The sequence below is a fragment of the Solanum dulcamara genome, chromosome 8, assembly GCF_947179165.1.
Source record: "Solanum dulcamara chromosome 8, daSolDulc1.2, whole genome shotgun sequence".
NCBI classification, from domain to species: Eukaryota; Viridiplantae; Streptophyta; class Magnoliopsida; order Solanales; family Solanaceae; genus Solanum; species Solanum dulcamara.
The window spans coordinates 38,000,227-38,019,180 of NC_077244.1; the positions used below are offsets into that span (position 1 = coordinate 38,000,227).

The 18,954-nt window shown below is 34.2% G+C and overlaps 1 long non-coding RNA gene across 1 annotated transcript; it reads left to right on the top strand.

Moving 5' to 3' along the window:
• The first annotated feature begins 13,512 nt into the window (after window positions 1-13,512).
• LOC129901090 (uncharacterized) lies at window positions 13,513-18,679 on the top strand. Its single transcript, XR_008769753.1, has 3 exons — window positions 13,513-13,839; window positions 15,557-15,694; window positions 18,354-18,679. It is a non-coding gene; the product is annotated as an uncharacterized LOC129901090 (long non-coding RNA).
• The last annotated feature ends 275 nt before the right edge of the window (window positions 18,680-18,954 follow it).

Sequence of the window (18,954 nt, forward strand, 5' to 3'; positions counted from 1 at the left end):
CAAGATACAAAAGTCTTTCAAGGTACAAAAGTACGGGGTGTAACACCTTGAATATATGATTTGAACTACTTGTTTATTAAATCCTAATAGTATGTTGATTGATGGTGAATTATATATATCTAAAGATCAAGTGTAGAGCCTTGTAATTGTGAATGTATGATTGTGATTAGGATGTGAACATGATGATAGTGTTGATGAATTGATAGTCTTTTATACTTCCATAATTGAAACCAAGTGAATGGTCTCAACTGAATATCATCATAAATAATTGTCTAAAACTCTATTAAAATAAATAAATGGGAAATTGATTGGTTGAGAGGATTGATTTGATAGAACAGAGGAGTTGAAAAGAGTCCAATAGAGACATTGATTTGGATTGATTGTCTTATGATATTTGAGTCTTGGAAGGAGTATCGAACATTAAATTATGTAAGAGTAAGTAATAACTCGAACCCAATAACTATGTTGCCAAACTTGTGAGAGGATTGAACCGTTAAGTCAGATGTTTCCTAAAATATTGTCTTGACATGATAGGACTTGATTGATTTTTTGATCCATAATTGGTTGATTCGTTCTTACCCTAGCAAGGTATTGAATAGACTTTTCAACAACGTCGGCTTGTTGTACTATCACTTGCTCATATGTGATAGTTGTCGAAAAAGAGAAACTCTAATATAGGTCTTCATCGTACTCTGATTGGATTGGATTTTATAAAATTGGTCTTTATCTTAATCTTGTTCTTGTTTCTACTTAGGACATCTTGATTGAGTTGCTCATCCTCCCGATTTAGATTTCTGAGTTGATTTTATTCTACCTTAATGTATGTTTCATTCTTCTATGTTATATAATCATACATTTCATGTACTGACATCCATTTGAGCCTGTATTATTTCATGATGCAGAGAGAGGTACTAAAAATCATCAATAAGTGCATCGTTGAGGATTTATTCGCATTCAGCTACTTGGTGAGTCCTCCTTGCTTCTGGAGGATACCACATTTATCATTCTAGCTTTTGAGTTAGCTTTTTTTCATTCTATTTGAGGTAGCCATGAACCTGTCATTGACACCATTTAGACAGTTGATAAAGGCTTCATAGACTAGATTGTTGGTGTTGTCGATTGGTTTTCTTATTGACTAGTTTCATTCATACTAGTCCTATTGAGTTGATTGATTAGAAAGACTTGTTGGCATTTTGCCTTATTCATGAGTAGTATTCTTAATGAGTTAAGTCTTCTATTGATAGAATATGATTGAATGAATGTGTGATTGGACTAAGCGAGTCACTTGAGGACCAACAATGGTCTTTGAGTGCCGGCCACATCTAGGATACCCTTCCGGGGCGTAACATAATATTTAGGTTCCTTAATGGATGTCTATTTGAATATTCTATAATTTATCTCATCATTATAGATTCAGGATGTGTCAGACGATCATGTCAATGTACAAAAGTATTGAAATTAGTAAACTTCTGATTTACTATGATATGTGCCTCAATTTTACTAATTCACAAAAGACAAAGAAAACTTTTCTATTACACATGTCTTCCTAGATACATTCTTGGTTGGTACCAAAATATTCAAGATTCATTTCCTCCATTGTTTGGATATGATAACCATTGTCATGAATATCTTTAAAATTCAACAAATTTCTTTGAGACTTATGAGAAAATATAACATTATTTATGATTTGTTTAGCTACCTTGGGAAATATTATAATGGTTCTTCTAAATCTTTCAATCAAATTAGTACTAACATAAATCGTAGTAACATTTATTTTGCTCATACTTAAATCAAAAAATGGTTTTTTTTTATACTTAAATCAGAAAGATATTTCTCATTTTTGAATATCTTATGTGTTGTACCAGAATCAATCAAGCAAATGTCTTCATAATTAGTTAACATGTTTTGAGAATTATCCATATCCTTCATTCTTTAAAATGACAGAGTCTCGTGCTGATAACGTATTACAAAACTATAAAATAAGAAGAAAGAGAAAGTAAGGAGAAGAGAGAATATTTCTTATTTCTGTTGAAGTATGAATTAACAATGAAGGGAACCCCTTTATTTATAGGGGAAAACTGACTTGGTTCCCAAGTAAGATTCCTAACTTTTTTCCAAAGGAATCTACATAATAGACATTCAATAGAATACAAATATGTTTACAACACAAACTTAATAATCTTTTGTTGCTAATATTAATGTTGAAAAAGTTAGTTATATATGTTGAGGGGTACTGATTTTGTTTGGAAATGAGTTACATGTGATAATAATATGTGAAATAAGTTTATCACGACCTACTTTTATGAGTTGTAATTGTCACCTTATAACTAACTACCCGCATCAACTGAACCATTGCAGACTACAATAAAAACAAATATTTAGTAGCAATATTTGCAAAAAATATTTAGCGATAATTTAAGGACAATGAAATTATTTTTGCTTATTTGTCTTTGTGGTCTTGATTGTATGAGAAGCTTTTTTATCCTTTCTATGCAAATGAGTGGAAAACTGTAGTTTTAGGAAAGCGTATTATTATGAATGACTTTTTAAAAAAAAAATTGGTACTGAGTTTTCTAATATTGTGTCATATATGAATGGTGTCTGGCCTAAGATTTTTAAAGTTTCTTTGAAAGTGGTCAAAGAGGTTGTTGTTGAACCTGGCTCTAACCTATTTGATTTTGTTCCACAGTCTTTGTATTTTGAAAATCATATTTTTGCTCACATGATTGCAACTACTTTGATTACAAGAAAGGAATCTCTTAGTAACATCTCTTCTAGAGATATCTTTGTTTTGTATTGTCTTCTCAAAAAGTCAGAATTAACTAGGCCTCATGGTTTCATGAATATATGTGGAAAGATTCCAAGGATTTGAATGCTTCTGCAAGCTTGCCTTACGGATTAGTAATTTGTTGCATTTTGGTATATATGCTGGTTGATCTCTTTGGCGTCAAACCCATTGAGAATTCTACTACCTACGTCACTAGGACCTTCTCCAGTATCGACTATACTCTTGTAGGAGATCAATGGTACAAGAAGAACTCAGTCAAAGAAAGGTCAGAATCTGTCAAAGCCATGAGAGTCTCAATCGACTCAGCAACTCTACTGCTAAAGGACATGGAGGATGTCTACTTGAAATCGAAAATACTATGAAGGTACCGAAAGAATCTATAAGGAAAATACCTCAGCTACACAAAAACACCAACACATACATTAGAAAGTTTTACCTTGTTGTGGATTGTCTAAAATAGGAAGGAGTCTCCACCAAGAACAAGTTGATTTGGCAAGTTGACTCTCTTGAAGCATGAGCTGACTTTTCCAACACTAATCTTGATGTCTTCAATCAAACCTTGTACTCAAATTTCTTCAAAATGTGGAACGTTCCTACAATACCTTCTGTAGAAATGCTTTCAATACTCTAAAATATTTCCTTGGTGACCGTTAAACTCTGCCTTTATGGTGCTTTCCCTATCTTAGTTTCGAAGTTTTTTTTAATACCTCTATTAAATTGGGGGTTTGTCCCCACATGTTCTTGTGTATTGTAACTCAAGGGTTGCTCATTCCCTTTTTAAACTTCTCTTTTGCTCTGCTATGCCTACTCAGCAGTTGACTATGTGTATATGATTATGTGTCTCACTGCTTGCTCACTCTATTACTTATATGCCTACTCATATTTGTATGTTCATTTTTTCTTTTTTGATTATATCAAAGGGGAAGAAAAGGCAACACAAATAACCAAGGAAACTAGTAAAGGGGAGAAATCACAAGATGAAAAAGCTACATCTTGGGCACACAAAAAGGGGGAGCCTCACACCTAAACAGGGAACTATAATGTGTTATTTGTGTCATTATTTGTCATTATCAAAAAGAGAGAGATTGTTAATTTCAATTTAATTAAGTTAAGTTTTAATAATGAAAAAATAACATTGCAGGAAAAAAAAGACAACGCTAAAGGCCATAAAGGAATAAAAAATATGAGCAAAATCTAAAAAAAGATTGAATCACTATACAAGTGAACAAATCCTTGAAGACTACACACAAATTAGGGTGAAGATTGAATCATCTACAAGAAAATAGAATCATGTCAAGCTAAAGAAAGGAGTGAAGACTTTCTATATCACGGACCATGGGAATCACAATCAAGAAAGGAAAGAAATAAAATCAGGAGTTGCATAAGATAAAAGATCGACCTCAAATTGAAAAAGAAATAAATCAATGATAGTAGAAGATCAGCGTAAGAAAATGGAATGATGTATTGAAACACACACATATCTTATGGATGTGCACTATCATTAACCCTCAATCAAAAAATTATTAATTGAAAGAAAATCCCTTGAATTTTCCTTTTAGAGCATGAGGAGCCTGACCACAAAGTCTTGTAAAAAACGTGCCACGTCCTTAGAAGAAACTTTACACTTCACTTTAACTTATACTCTATTTATTTGATTTCATATTTCATAGTACTCTGTAATTTCCTAAAGACTGCAATTGTGAAAAGAAAAAAGAGAGATGTGTAGGTTAAATAGATAGAGGATGTGTAAAATAGGGTATATCTGATCTAAATGAGATATAGTCAAAGTGTGATGAGTTAATCAATCGGGTCATCATTGCCTATTCTAACACCTAGATAAGAGAAATTCGTACCATCCAATTTAAATCAAGTCATGTGAAAGAAGTAAAAATACCATGATTAACCTTTATAATTAATAAAGAAAGAGTTTTAGCTTTAATCTTTATTTCAACCTTGAAAAATACAATAAAATCCTTTTAAAATACTAAGACAATCCTCCCAAGGAACTAGTATAAACGGGAAAAATAGCTTCTAAGAATAAGAAATAAATATAAATGAAGAAGACACAACTTCCACCATAGGCAGAGAGAAGTAATAGAAGTTGGAGATCATCGTGCGTCTTCACATAAGCACTAACCCTGCAATCAGACTATGCCAAGTGGCATACCAAGAATAGTATCAGTACAAACAATACATAATGGTAGGTGTCATCGACAATCTGAATCCATCACATAGTATCATGTAAATAATTAGAAAGAAAACATGCAATAAGATAAGTATGCACTCCAAACCTGGTCACCATACCCCTACTATCCCAGGTACAATACCCATAACAAGTACATTAATCCTAACTTCCTACCTTCTTTTGTTGCCAACTCTACCATTTATTATATAACTCTCTTATCATGTTAATACTTTTCTAAGCCTGCCCCTTTATAATACACTAAGGTTTTTCCAAGTTTATCCCTTTATGCATGTTAGATGTAATGACCCTAAAGGTTATTTTTGGGTAATTTTAGTAAAATAATCATTTCATCCCTTCCAGTAATTGCCTCGAGTCATGTTTGATCAGTATTCAAAGTCGATTTTGTGAAAATCCGTGAAAATGGAGATTTTTGGAAAAAGTTGAGTTTTAGAAGCTTAAGTATGAAATAGTGGTTTTTAAAGTCATTTGGATTTGAGTGTCATAATAGAATTTGGTCAATTCTATTAGCTCCAAAATGTGGAATTTTATCTAAGAGAATTAAAAGAATCAAATTTGGAGCTATATCGTGGATTTGAGGCCTTGAGTTGTGAATTCTTGAAATGTTGATCATAGAGTTGACTTTGGTCAACATTCAGAGTTTGGATGGTTGGAATTGAATTCCAACGACTCCATTGGATTTGAGGGATAATTTTAGGCATAGGGAGAGTTTCTATGTATGTTTCAAAGGCTCTGAGGTGTTTTGATCTTTTTAAGGCTTAAAGTTAGTTTAGTTGTGACTTATCAAGTTTTGAGCTAAGGAGACCTCAAATTCAAATTTTGATAGTTACATTAAGTCCGAAATATTGAAATTATTATGGTAGCATATATGGTTTGTATGTATGGGATTCCAAACAAATCCCGAGGGTCATTTAAGAGACATGACTTGGTGAAATTTTGAAAGTTGCTGATATCTGGTGCCTTTTCTTTAGCGAAGGGAGTGACGCTTTAGCGAAGGGACTGTCGCTTTAGCGAACAATGCCACTTAAGCGAGATTCGCTTAGGCGAACCGCTGGTTGCAAAAGTGACCTCCGCGAAAGCGAACCCTGGGTCGCTTAAGCGATACTTGAGAGGTTTATGATCGGGGTTTTAGCCATGTTCCTCATTTTTTCAGATCTTGAGACCTGGGGTCGACAATTTTTGAAGTGGGATTTCTTGAGTTGTTGATTGGGTAAGTGTTCTTTACCTAGAATCTTCATTATCCATCCATTAAATCACAATTTTAACTTCGAATTGATGATTTTGGACCCTAAATTCTGAGTATTTCTTCAAGAACTTCAAATTTCTTAAAATGGTAATTGGAGATTGTTTTTCACTCTATTTTTAAAATTATTTTCTCTAATGAATTCCTAATTCTTTGAGGATTATTTTTATCCAAATATTCTCGAATTTTAACCCATTTTTAAAATTGGAATTTAGAGCCATTTAGACCATTTTTCCCAAATTTCATAATTTTGGTGTTGTTAGCTTCATAAATTAATTGTGAACCACTATTTGGATAGATTGTCATATTGCAGATTTGAATCGTTGGATAGATTTTCGTGTTGTAGATTCAAATCGGAAAGAAAAGGCTCAAATACTTGATTAATCGGATATCAATTAAGGCACGTGAACTTCTAAAATCTTGTCAATCTTATAAATTACTTGAACCTGCTTTAGATTATGTGTTGGGGTAAAATGGAAATAAGGTTTGGGATAATAATCATATGAATTGTGCCTAATGAAAGATCGGGGTAATCGAAAAGACTTGGGTACTATGATTTGATAAAAAATGTGACTCATTGACTTGAAATTGAAATGAAACTTGATGAAATGCTATGATAGCCTAAATGATTATGAATTGATGAATTGTCACTTTGTTCATTAATGATCTTGGGAAATTAATTAGATATACTTGATCACTGATTAATCCTAAATGTGATAAAAGAGGTATTGAAATAGAGACTTGATGACTTATATGGTTTAAATGATGTAATTATTGATGTCGTCATATTATTGATAGTGTGACGTGAATTGCATTGATATATATTGCATTGTAATTGTGAACACTATCATTTTCTCATTATCTCTGTGAACATGCCTATTTGTGTTAGTGCTGAAATATTGTGATGAGACTCGATTGATACTATACCGATGGAAAACGGTTCTGGGGGATTAACACTTATGCCAATGGGAAATAATTCCGATGAATTCAGATTGAAAAGAAGTAGGGATTGGGTCACACATCCGTGGAAGGAGTTATTTATGAGAGATATGGGATCGGAACACATGTCTATTATGGATACACTATTCTTATGTTCTGATATTGATCTATATGAGGCTGTTATGACTTATTTGGTGATACTGTTGAGCTATTGTTAATCTATATGCTATATAAATTCTGTAGAGTAGATTAAGCTTATTTATTTGTTAGTTGTAGTTGAGGAGGTTCAGTTGGGATGAAAGGAGTTCTATTATATGTTAGATTTATCTTATTTTCTTAGTTGACTGTGTTGTTTGGTACTCACTCCCTGCTATCTACACCTGTGTAGGTCTTGAGCCTGGAAAGTGACTTGCTTCCATTTCTTTTCATCCGAGTACAGATAGATGAGATTGAGAAGTAGTTGTTCATCACTGGCAACCCTTTGGTTCCTTTTATTATAATTTATTCTATTCAAGTGACAAAGATATTGAGACTTGTATTTATTTCTATTTTGGTATATTTAGCGGCTAGTACATATGACAACCAGTCCTTTAGAGGTGTTATAGATGATTAAGACTTTCACTTTGTTTATTTATATATCTATTTTAAATCGTTTCCACTTTAATTTCTGTAAATGCTGAGTTTTAGGCTGACTTGACTGGTGAAAAAGGATAAGTCCCATCACACCTGAATTTGAGTTGTGACAAAATGGTATCAAATCTCAGATTCATAGGTCTCACATTACAAGCCAAGTCTAAGTAGACTCTCGAGGATCGGGATGGAGACGTCTATACTTATCTCTGAGAGGCTATGAAGACTGTTACAAAAACTTCTTTTATTCATTCTTTCTTATTGTACATGTTTGTTATCGCTAATGTTGAGTGTTGTTTTGGTTGATGCCGAGGACCAGCGAATTAGTTATAGGTACAGAGGAGGTATTCCTCTAGGTAGTGATTAAGACCCCAACTAGGGATAAGGGTAGAGTCTGAGGTAGAGGCCATGCCTGAGGAGTGACACCAACCTAAGGTCTTGCCAGAGAGGCTTATCCAAAGCCATATGTTGAGGTTGGTGAGGACCAAGACTCGCAACACCATTATTTTAGGAGATATTATTGAGGATGTTTAGTTTGTTGGAAAGTTTTACTCAGGGTCGTGACGTATGCTATTGTTACATTCCGTATTTTTGCATTTTGGATTATTCGTAAGCTAACAATTATAAATTCAAGGACTTTTAATTTTGAATTTTAAAAGGACATAATTTGTTGTAGATGCCAAGTTATATGAATAATTTATGTGTAGTAAAATACATCTCAAGAAGGACCCTTAAGCCAAATCAAAATAGAAGCCATCAAATATGTTTTTCTTAAAGTTACGTTTCGGGTAAGCTGACTTCGGGAGGCCATAACCTATTTATAATTTGAGAATTTGGGAAAACTCTCAACATGAAAGTTGTAGATAATTGAAATATCTTTCCAACCATAGGTCGTGGGACGAAATGTGATATCGGAGTAATAAGATATAGACGTTTTAAGTCTGACAGGCCAAACTAAATAGTGAATTCGGCCCAACCCAATTCTAATTCGGGTCAGGCCCAATACCCACGAAATTAATCTAAATTCTATGTCTTCCTTCATAGTTTAGACTAAGAAAAATCCAGAAAAATTTCTAGAGAGAGAGAGAGAGGGGAAGTTCTTGAGAGAAAAACCAAATCCGACCAAAATTCGAGTCTCAAAATCCGAAGCTCATGAAGAGAAAATTGTTGTACGTCGCGTTGGCTTCAATTTGAGCTAGAAATCAGCCAATAAGGAGAAGATTTTATGTGGTGCTGCAAATTTAAGGTAATATTAAAGTCTCCTTTTCATTGTTAACAAGTTTAGTTAGAGTTTTAACGGATTAGAACGGAGAAAATAGTATTATAAACTAGTTTGGTGATTTGTTGAGAGTTATGGGTTAAGGGGTTGTTTTAGGTAGATTAAATAGATGGAATTATCTTAGTGATGATGTATAATAATGGTTGATATTGTTTTGATGTTGTTGATGAGTTGTTGTTCTTGAATTTGGAGGAAAAAGGTGTATGAAGATTGTGAATGTTCAAACCCGTTTTTGGAATTGAGTAGCTGGTAGTGATTCTGGAATATCGCATTGTGTAGACCTTCGATTTTAGATATTAAACATGTTTTGGAAAGCTAATACACGTACCTACAACTCTTATGTTTATGTCTTAGTCTATATCTGCTTTTATTATGTCGAAAACTGAGCATGAATCATAAGACAAATTCTGTCCAGATTCTGGATTGAAAAATCCTTCAGGTATAGTTGTTCGTATTTTGATGATATCTCTTTGTAGAAAATAACTTTTGAGTTGATTTCTTTTGCATTGGAAACTTAAGACAGAGATCTAAATGTTTCATGAAGGTCATAAAGTCCAGTTTTGCCGTTTTCATTTTCAAAATTTAGATACAACGTGAGGTACTTGACTTTCCGAATTTACTGCTTTGGTAACATGAGTCGGGTGGAAATATTCTAGGCTTATTGTCAATAATAAATCTTATTTTGTGTCAATATTTTGGATTGTTGATGTTGATTGATGATTATATGGCTGGTTTGAAAGTGGGAAAAGTGAGCGGTATAGGGGAGGTGCTGTCCAATTTTTTTTAGAAATAACCTACTAACGATAGACTACGTTTTATTCTTGTCCATAGCTTAACCATAGTGCTTAACGTTTTAATATAGGTTGAGACAATATTGGACAACATATACGTATAAACGCTAAAGGTATGTAAAGTTAACATTTTCTTCTTTTGGCATGATCCATATGAAACGAACGAATGACGTATGCTTAAATTCCAAAGAAACTCTTATTCGTAGATATACTCGGATGGCTACCGTTCTTGATTTTCAAAATTTATATTGTTATGTCTTGACTCATGTGTATGATTTCAGCCATCCTAGTTGGTATAACTCATGTTGTGGTATAATTCATATTTTAGTATAATCCATAATTAGTGTTATTTATAATGACTATTGTCTTGGTTTTCAAATGATGGACTGTTTTGCTTATTCTATTAAGTCTCCGATAATGATTAAATTTCACAAGGTTGCTAATGATATCTTATTCGTGCATATTGTTATGATATTATTTATCGAGTCCTACGATAGGCCGGGTATGTTATCATGTATGGATTCCACTACATTATTCACCGAGTCCCTTACTAGAGGGCCGGGTACGTGATATGATAATATGATATTATGATGATATGACGATATGATTATGGCACCGAGTCCCATAATGGGCCGGGTACGGTATTAGTGTACACTACTCTATTCACCGAGTCCCTTGCTAGAGGGCCGGGTATGGTATATATATACATATGACGATATATTGATATAATTGTGACACCGAGTCTCATAACGGGCCATGTACGATATATGATGATGATATGCATGTCTTCATTTTATAAGACACAGGTACAGTGATTTATTGATTATGATACTTGACTCCTGAATCTTTATTTCAGATGTGATCTCCGTTACGATATTTTATGCTTTATATACTCGGTACATATTTCGTACTGACCCCTTTCTTTGGGGGGCTGCGTTTCGTGCCCGCAGGTACAAATACTCATTTTGGAGAGCCGCCACCTTAGGATTCTACTCAACAGGTTGAAGTGCTCCATTGTCTCGGAGCCTAAACTTTTGGTACTAATCCTTATAATGTATATATTTATGTATTTAGGGGTACGGCGGGGCCCTGTCCCGTCTTATGCTATTGTTAATCCTCTTAGAGGTCTGTAGACACATGAGTGGGTTGTATGTAGATGTTGTCTGGTGTACTAGTATGGCTTATGTTTTTGGACATTTACATTCGGAGTGAAAGCCTTGTCGGCTTACGTATTATGTTATCTTATTTTTGACAATTAAGACTCCCCAAGAAATAGCTAATTTTGGTATATATATAAGTGACCGTTTGAGACAACGTGCTACCCATATAAATTCTATATCGTGTTTAATTGTCGATTGACAATAGATAATATGTGTGTATACGAGTGTCCAATTCGGACACTAGTCACGGCCTACGGGGCTAGGTCGTGACAGCTATAGGGCTCACAGACTAGAGTCAGTGCATAAACTCTAGAGCAGCATCAGGCCCTAGTGGTTTAGGATCAGGTGGATCAGCCACCATTGGTTCCCATACCAACTGTCAGTGCACATGTTGCTCTAGATATAGTCCGACAATAGCTGATCAATAGTGTTATGAGAGGTTTCAGAAGATAAAACAACCCCAGCTTCAGGATAGTAGGAGTGAGGATGCTCACGAGTTCTTCACATTGTGCCATGAGATGTTAGAGGCAGTGAGCATGGTAGATGTTCAGGCTGTTCATTTCATCATGCTCCAGCTCCATGGTTTGGTGAGAGAGTAGTGGAGGACGTTCATGAGGTCTAGCCAGTGGGAGCTCCTCCAGTAGAGTGGGGTGTTTTTGCTAGTGATTTTGAGGATCACTTCATTACATGAAGCGTACGTGAAGAAAGCAAATTGAGATTCAAGAGTTTGACCCAGATGGTAAGTCTGTTGCTAAGTATGAGACACATTTTTATTCGTTGTTGAGGCATGTTGCAATGTTGATCTAGATGAGGTAGAGAGAGTTCATAGGTTTGTGAGAGGATTGACTTTCTCTATTCGATCATATGTGTTTAAATCGGCCCATGAGGGGGCTTTCTTCCAATCTATTATGAGCACCGGTAAGAAGGTGGGATGGATGGTCATAGAGGAGTTTGGCCCCCCAAGAGGGCCTATTCTAGTGGACAGTTTTCATACACCTTGTTTGGAGGTAGAGGGTTTCATAGAGGCAGTAGTTCGCTTCATTGCCAGAGACCGGTTCATGATTTTACGCCATCAGTCGAGAGTGGGCATGTAGTCCAAAGATCCCAAAACTTAGCCCAATGTGGTTATGGTATTCCATTGAGTTCTTTGCAATAGTCCTTCTACCCGAGATCTTGTTATATTTGTGGGGATTTGAGTAATATAATGAGATAGTGCCCTTTGAAGACTCATTCTAGGCCCCAACGCACTTATTCAGTGGCTCCAAAGAGAGATTTGGCACATCCGGCTAGAGGTCAGGTAGAGCTCAGACAAGTAGAGATGGTAGAGCCTATAGTAGTGGTGATGTGGTTCTGCGGGGTAGAGGTATGGTTCAGGATGGTGGTGGTAGAGGAGCTCAGTGTTATGCTTGATATCATTCTAGTTTTCCATCGACCTGCATCCATGTTATTTGATCCTGGATCTACATTCTCATATGTGTCTACCTATTTTGCATATGGATTTGACTTGACGTGTGATCGCATGTCCGTGCCTGTTCACGTTTCTACACCCATAGGTGAGCCCTTAGTGGGGGGATCGAGTGTATCAATCTTGTCTTGTTTCTTTTGCCGGGTATGATACTTGGGTAGACATGATCATTTTGGGGATAATAGGCTTTGATGTGATATTGGGTATAGATTGAGTTTCTCTTGATTGAGCTATTCTTGATTGTTATGCTAAGACTTTAACCTTAGCGCTGCCTGGTGTTCCAAGAATCGAGTGGAAGGTTACTAGTGGTTCTTATCCTAGTAAGGTCATCTCCTATATGCATGCTCAGAGATTGATTAACATCAAAGACTATTATCCCCATGGGTGGTTATGATTCTATATGGGTGGTTGTTGACATACTGACCAAATCTGCCTATTTCATTCCAGTTCGAGGAACTGGATCTGGAAAAAAAGGGATTTTAATTGTAAGATATCTAATGAAACCGTCGTTGGAATTGAGATCTTATTCAAAGAGAAGGAGGGTTGTCTTTTTTTTTTTCCTTTATTATTTTTATTCTTTCATAATATTCAATTTTAATTTCTATTTAGGGAGAGAAAATTTTTCGTGAAGTATGCGGCGGAGAAGCTAGCCCAGTTGTACATTAGTCAAATTTATCGGCTTCATGAGGTGCCTGTATCTATTGTTTCTAACCGGGGTTCATTGTTTACTTTGCACTTCTGGAGGGCATTGCAGCATAATTTGGATACTAAACTTAATATGAGTACAACTTTTCACCCACATACTAATGGCGCGGACGATTCAGGTGTTGTAGAACACTATAAGAAAAAGGATCATTAGGACCAATATTTAAGGACTATTAAAAATTCTAGTCCCTATATGTGCATATATAAGGACACTTTTTTTTTGGTCGCTATACTTGTTTTTTATTCTAAATTAGTGAAGGATTTTTTATATCTGGCCCCTAAAATAATAATGCGGTGAGAATGAGGCAGGCGCCAAGGAAAATAAAAAGTTTACTAAAAAGGTATTTCAATATAACCTCTCTCACTCTTAATTCTCCACAAATTAAATTAGAACTCCTCCATCTCTCTAGAATCCCGAATAAACCCTATCTTCTACAATTTCCATTATCCCTCCCCTGCACGGCGTTTCCTCAAATCGTTGTAGCCGATGGTTCTCTTCTCTCCTTTTTACGGCGATTCGGAACACTTTGACATCAAGATGGCAAAATTTTCTCCGTGGCGAAGCTTCTGTATGCGATGAAGAATCTGGTGCCAGCATTGATTTCATCTCCCAACTTCAAACGAAATTTAGTCTAAGTATTCTCTATTTTTATCTCTTTACTGCGATTCATTGATTATGTACTGATGCAGATTTAGGTTCCATTGTTGATTTTCTTTGCTCCATCATAATGTTGTTGCATTGTATGTGTGCTTACCTTGCTTTTCCCTTTGCTAATTTTATGTACCTTGTACTCTGATTTGGGTTGAGTTTGTTGATTGCAAAAATTGTGTGCAGTAGAGTTCTTATATTTGTTTACTTCTATATCTTCCTATGAAAAATCTAGACTTGATATTTGCCAAAACGAGATGTTGAAATATTTTTAGGGAATTTCATATGGTTTAGATTGTGCCTTCCTTTTTCACAATTTTCACTGTTGAGGTCGATTCTTTTCCTTTGCTATTGAGGTCGATTCTTTTCCTTTATGTCTTGCCTTAATTATTTGGCTGCGCATGTTTAAAATCTGGATATGTTCATAGTTGTAAGGTATGTCTAGTAAAATAATTGTTTGAAAGTAAGGTATACAAGTTACTTCCAATTTATTGTGTGTTCTAAGAGCATATTTGTTGTTTTCTGAGACATTCCTTAATTGATAATTACTTGATGTTTGTACTTGTTATAACCCGTTCTCTTTTTTTTTTTTGTTATAAATCTGAAAGTAGGTAAGAAATTAAGGTGCATATAGTTTTTATATATCTTAACTTAACATTTTCTTGTATTAGCTTCTATGTAGTTGTGATGATCTGGAAGCTATTTGGTCTTATGACTGCAAAATGAGGACGCTAAGCTTCTAGGTGTTCCATCTTCAATCTAAGAGTCGTTTTCGTCCTTTGTATTTGGTTTCGTCTATTTTTGTTCGGTCTTTGAATCTGTTTTACTTCTTTTTGATAAGCAAATTTTATTATGTAGATGATATCCTTTAATTTCTTTAAGGAAATCGCAAATGTTGTGACAGAAAGAGCCCATGAACTGATTGATTCTCCTTTTGCAAGAAGTTCATTTGGATGCAGTAGCTTAGGGAGCTAGTCTTCTTCACTTTTAGTTGTGTGCAAAACAAAATTCAATTATGATGTCTTGGTTTTATAATATATTTTTGTGAGTTCTAATTTTTCAAATATATGATGAAAGTTCATGAGCTTAATTATAACTAAGAGAACCATTCAGTTATCAGTGTTACTCCCTTTTTATATGATAGTTTCCTTTCTACACATATTCACATAGATACTCACTTCCTCTTTTTTTTGTTCAATATTTGTTGTAGCTTGAATAGTGGGAGTCAAATTTTTTGTATATCACACATAGGCGTAGTTAATCTCTTCAATTTTGAGCAAGCAATAATATGCTGAATGCTCTGTTAAAATATATGTTTTAGAGTTTAACTGCAGAGAGATATGTTCACATTAATCTAGTTTAGTGAAAAATATTTTCAATGGTTGACATTGTCATAATATAGGTGTTGGTGCACATTATAGATAGTAACTGATGATTTAATAGAAAATTTCACTACTATTTGTAGTCAGTGTTGGTTCAAGTTGTCTTATATAATGCATTGATTGAAATACACTATAACTTGATTAATTGTTGAAAACTAGCTCATTGACATGGTTATATTCACCTAAAACTCTTGCCATAATAAAAAAATATTATATATGTATGTGATAATGAACTACGAGAGAGTCACAATAAGATGCTTATACTCTCTATCCCTTTACAACTCTCCCTAATTTGATTCATGTTCAAACTACTATTGTGAAGATAATAGGAGTCTAGAGAAGGATAACTATTGGGGAGAATGGCTCAATCAGAGAGGATTTGAGGAGAAAATGACAGAAAAACTCAACTCCGACAGGAATCGTTGACTAGCTTGAACTTGGTGACCATCAAACTTTTTCAGTGAGTTTCTAATTCACTTTTGACATCCTATTTTCCTATATATTAGAAAATGAATGCAGGTTGAGGTTGTTTATTCTCCTCAACAAAATACTTGTTCTTAAACTCAGGTTATTCATAACTGATGGCCCCTCATTTCACATTTTAGATATTAATTAGAACGATAGAGTCTAGTGTTATCATTTCAATGAATGTTGTAGTTTTCCAGTCTATTAATAGTTGATGCTAAGAAGTCATGTGTGATAGCTATTGTGAATTAAGAAGTATTTGCTCCTTGTTTAAATTTTGTCCCCTGTCATTTGTAGGCTCATTTATATTAACTGAAGTTGGTATTGAATTTCGATTGGCTTTAAAAAATTATTTGATATTGTAATGGAAAAGTTGATCTTGACATGTATGTCAAAACGTTGTCATGTAATTTATTTATTTTGATTTGTCCTTCCCCTTTAAAGACCATGTTCTATGAAATCTTCCTTTAGTTATTACTTGTGATATTATGTGAAAATAATTGTGCTAAGGCCAATTAGTAAAAATGACCCACTGCCCATGAACCTTAGAAATCATTATGTTAGGTCCCCTTTTTAGTATTTCATATGCTAGAGATCCGTATGTTTTACACAAAATGACTTGAATTCATTTCTTTACAAGTGTATAGTTATTGCAAAAACTTCTATTTGAATATTATATCTTAAAGAATTATCATAGATAGAATGATCATTCAGAGCGACACTTAAGGATAATATTGTAGGAGCCAAAATTAAGAATCTTATCTATCATATAACATGTGAGCTTTGACACTGAGGGTACAGAGCGCTTTTAGAACATTTCATGTGTTTTGAACCTTATATACGAGTGGCGTATTCTGCTAGAATTCTCAGAGAACATCCTTCGAAACTTTCTTAATTTAGGATTAAGTTGTTTTAGATGAATAAGTAGCTAATAGTCTGGTTAGCAACCAACTAGCTCTTGATATCCTCTTCGAAGAGTGATTCAGGTGTAAACTTGTCATATATGGTTAAATTGTTAGACAACTAATTTACCACCTTTTAAAAAAAATTACTAACACGTACTACCATTTGGGCTTAGACTTGGTTTAAGCATTGATTTTGGTTCCATCACTTGACTAAGGATTTTCTCTAGGTTGAAACTGGACTATTTAGGTATCAAATATTGTTTGTTTGATAACTTGTAGCTTTTTACAGTCCATTTAGAATTTATCCGTAGTCATTGTCAATATATATGTGTTTGGTTGTCCCATGAATCATTACCTCTCGCACAGTGAGTTGAGGAATGTTGCGTCCAAACGCACACATAAGTGTATGTGGTCTCACAAGTAATATAGTGGCTCTTTTCAGAACTGGATTGTCGAACCCAAAAGACTTTACTTAGGCTTGTGTAAGATTTTTAATGATCTAGATTATTCGTGTGTGTTGCAAAGAGTTGGGTTCAATTATATCTATGACTAAATTAATAAAAACACTATTAAGAACTGTCTCAGAAATTTTAGTAAGGTTTTAATCAAATTAATAAAGAATTCCAAGGTCGTAGCATTTGTAGATTTCACGTCTAACATAGTTTACTTTGGCATCTAATGAGTCTCTCAATTACTGATTTATAGGTTTCATTTTACTATCATGGTCTCTCAACCTCTAATTGCCTACTTATGTTGACAGCCTAATTACATCGTTGAGTAGTGATAGGCATGAACCAACATAGATGCATTAATCATATCATCCTCTCCAGTAACCAAGCATGGTGTATAGGTATGTGTCACGGGCATCCTATACACGAATTATCCTAGGCGATTCTAGAACAAACATTCTCCCTATATTCTAGTATTCTATCTTCTTTCCGTCTCTCGAGTTTCGGGTAGCAACGAATTTATTCTAATGTTGATCAGGCATTAAAATAGTATAAATGAGAATATAAGAGTAATTATATGAAAGACACCATTTTTAATCAAAGCAAATTATATTAAAACCTTCATCTTGTGGCTGCAACCCTAGAACAAGGGATTTTAGCCACTCATAATTTTGAACATAATTTAAGTAACAATTAATGGCATAAAAACTTACTTCCAAATGAAAAAAAAGAAGAAATATAACCCTAGAAAAGTTCTCCCTTCATCAAAACCTAACTGAATGTTTAATAAGAAATATAAGTATGCTATTTATAGCCTTGAAAAACGTGAAGTTTCCATCACTGCACTGAAGTCCACGATGCAGACATATTTTTGCCTTGTGTAATTTTGCATCTCTCTCATTCACCGAAATTCCTTCTATCCTCAACTAGGTCCGTGACGCGGACCTGACGCGTAGTCTCCTGTTGAGAAAAATTAATTCCACTTCCAAAATTAAATCCCTGAAGCTAAGTGGGTGACACGGATGCATTTCCCCACAGTGTATTTTCTTCACTTTAAGCTCCACTTTCAATCCGAAAAATCTTTTAAGGGTCCATTCTTCCTCATTAAGCCCTAAAGGTGTCTAATCATGTTTGAAGAACAACTTTTTGCTTCACTTTTAAGAATGTATAATTTCAGCGACAATATTTATTTATAGTATATATTTAGATCTTTCGAAGAATGTGTAACTTTTTGCTTCACTTGGAAAAAAAACTTGACGTGACATTATTTATTAATAGCACATATTTGTATCTTTTACAGGTTTTACAAGTCAGAACGTAGGTTTTGAAGACTTAAAACGAGTTGACGAGTTCGTTATCATTTTGCAAAAACTGCTAGGCAATGTTTTGTATTTTGTTGCTATGGAATTTTTCTCCTTTTTCTTTGATGTTGTGTAAACAGTATATAGTGACTTGTATCATAGTCTTATACTGACAATAATGAGATGTTTATACATATTATGAAATAAATTATATGTATAAAACAATGATAATGATGAATATTTTGTTGAAATTTAATTGATACCTCTACTCTTATTGAAGTGAAATGGGATTGAAAAACATCATATGCTTATTTAATAGGCACAATTTGTGGTCAAGAGATGTTGTCTAATCTTTTAAGGACCAGATTTATTGTCCTTAAAAAGACTTTTAGTACCAGAAAAAGTGGTCGCCAAAAAATTGTATATAACAAAAATGGCGACCAGACACCATATTTAGGGACCAACAATATGGTCCTTGGAAGTATTTTTGGGACCAGAATATTGTGGGTCACTAAAAGCCTTTTAGGGATTGGTTTTAAAATCTTGTCGTTATTGCTATTAGTGGTGGAGCCTATAGAGATGAGAAAAGTTGGTTGCTAT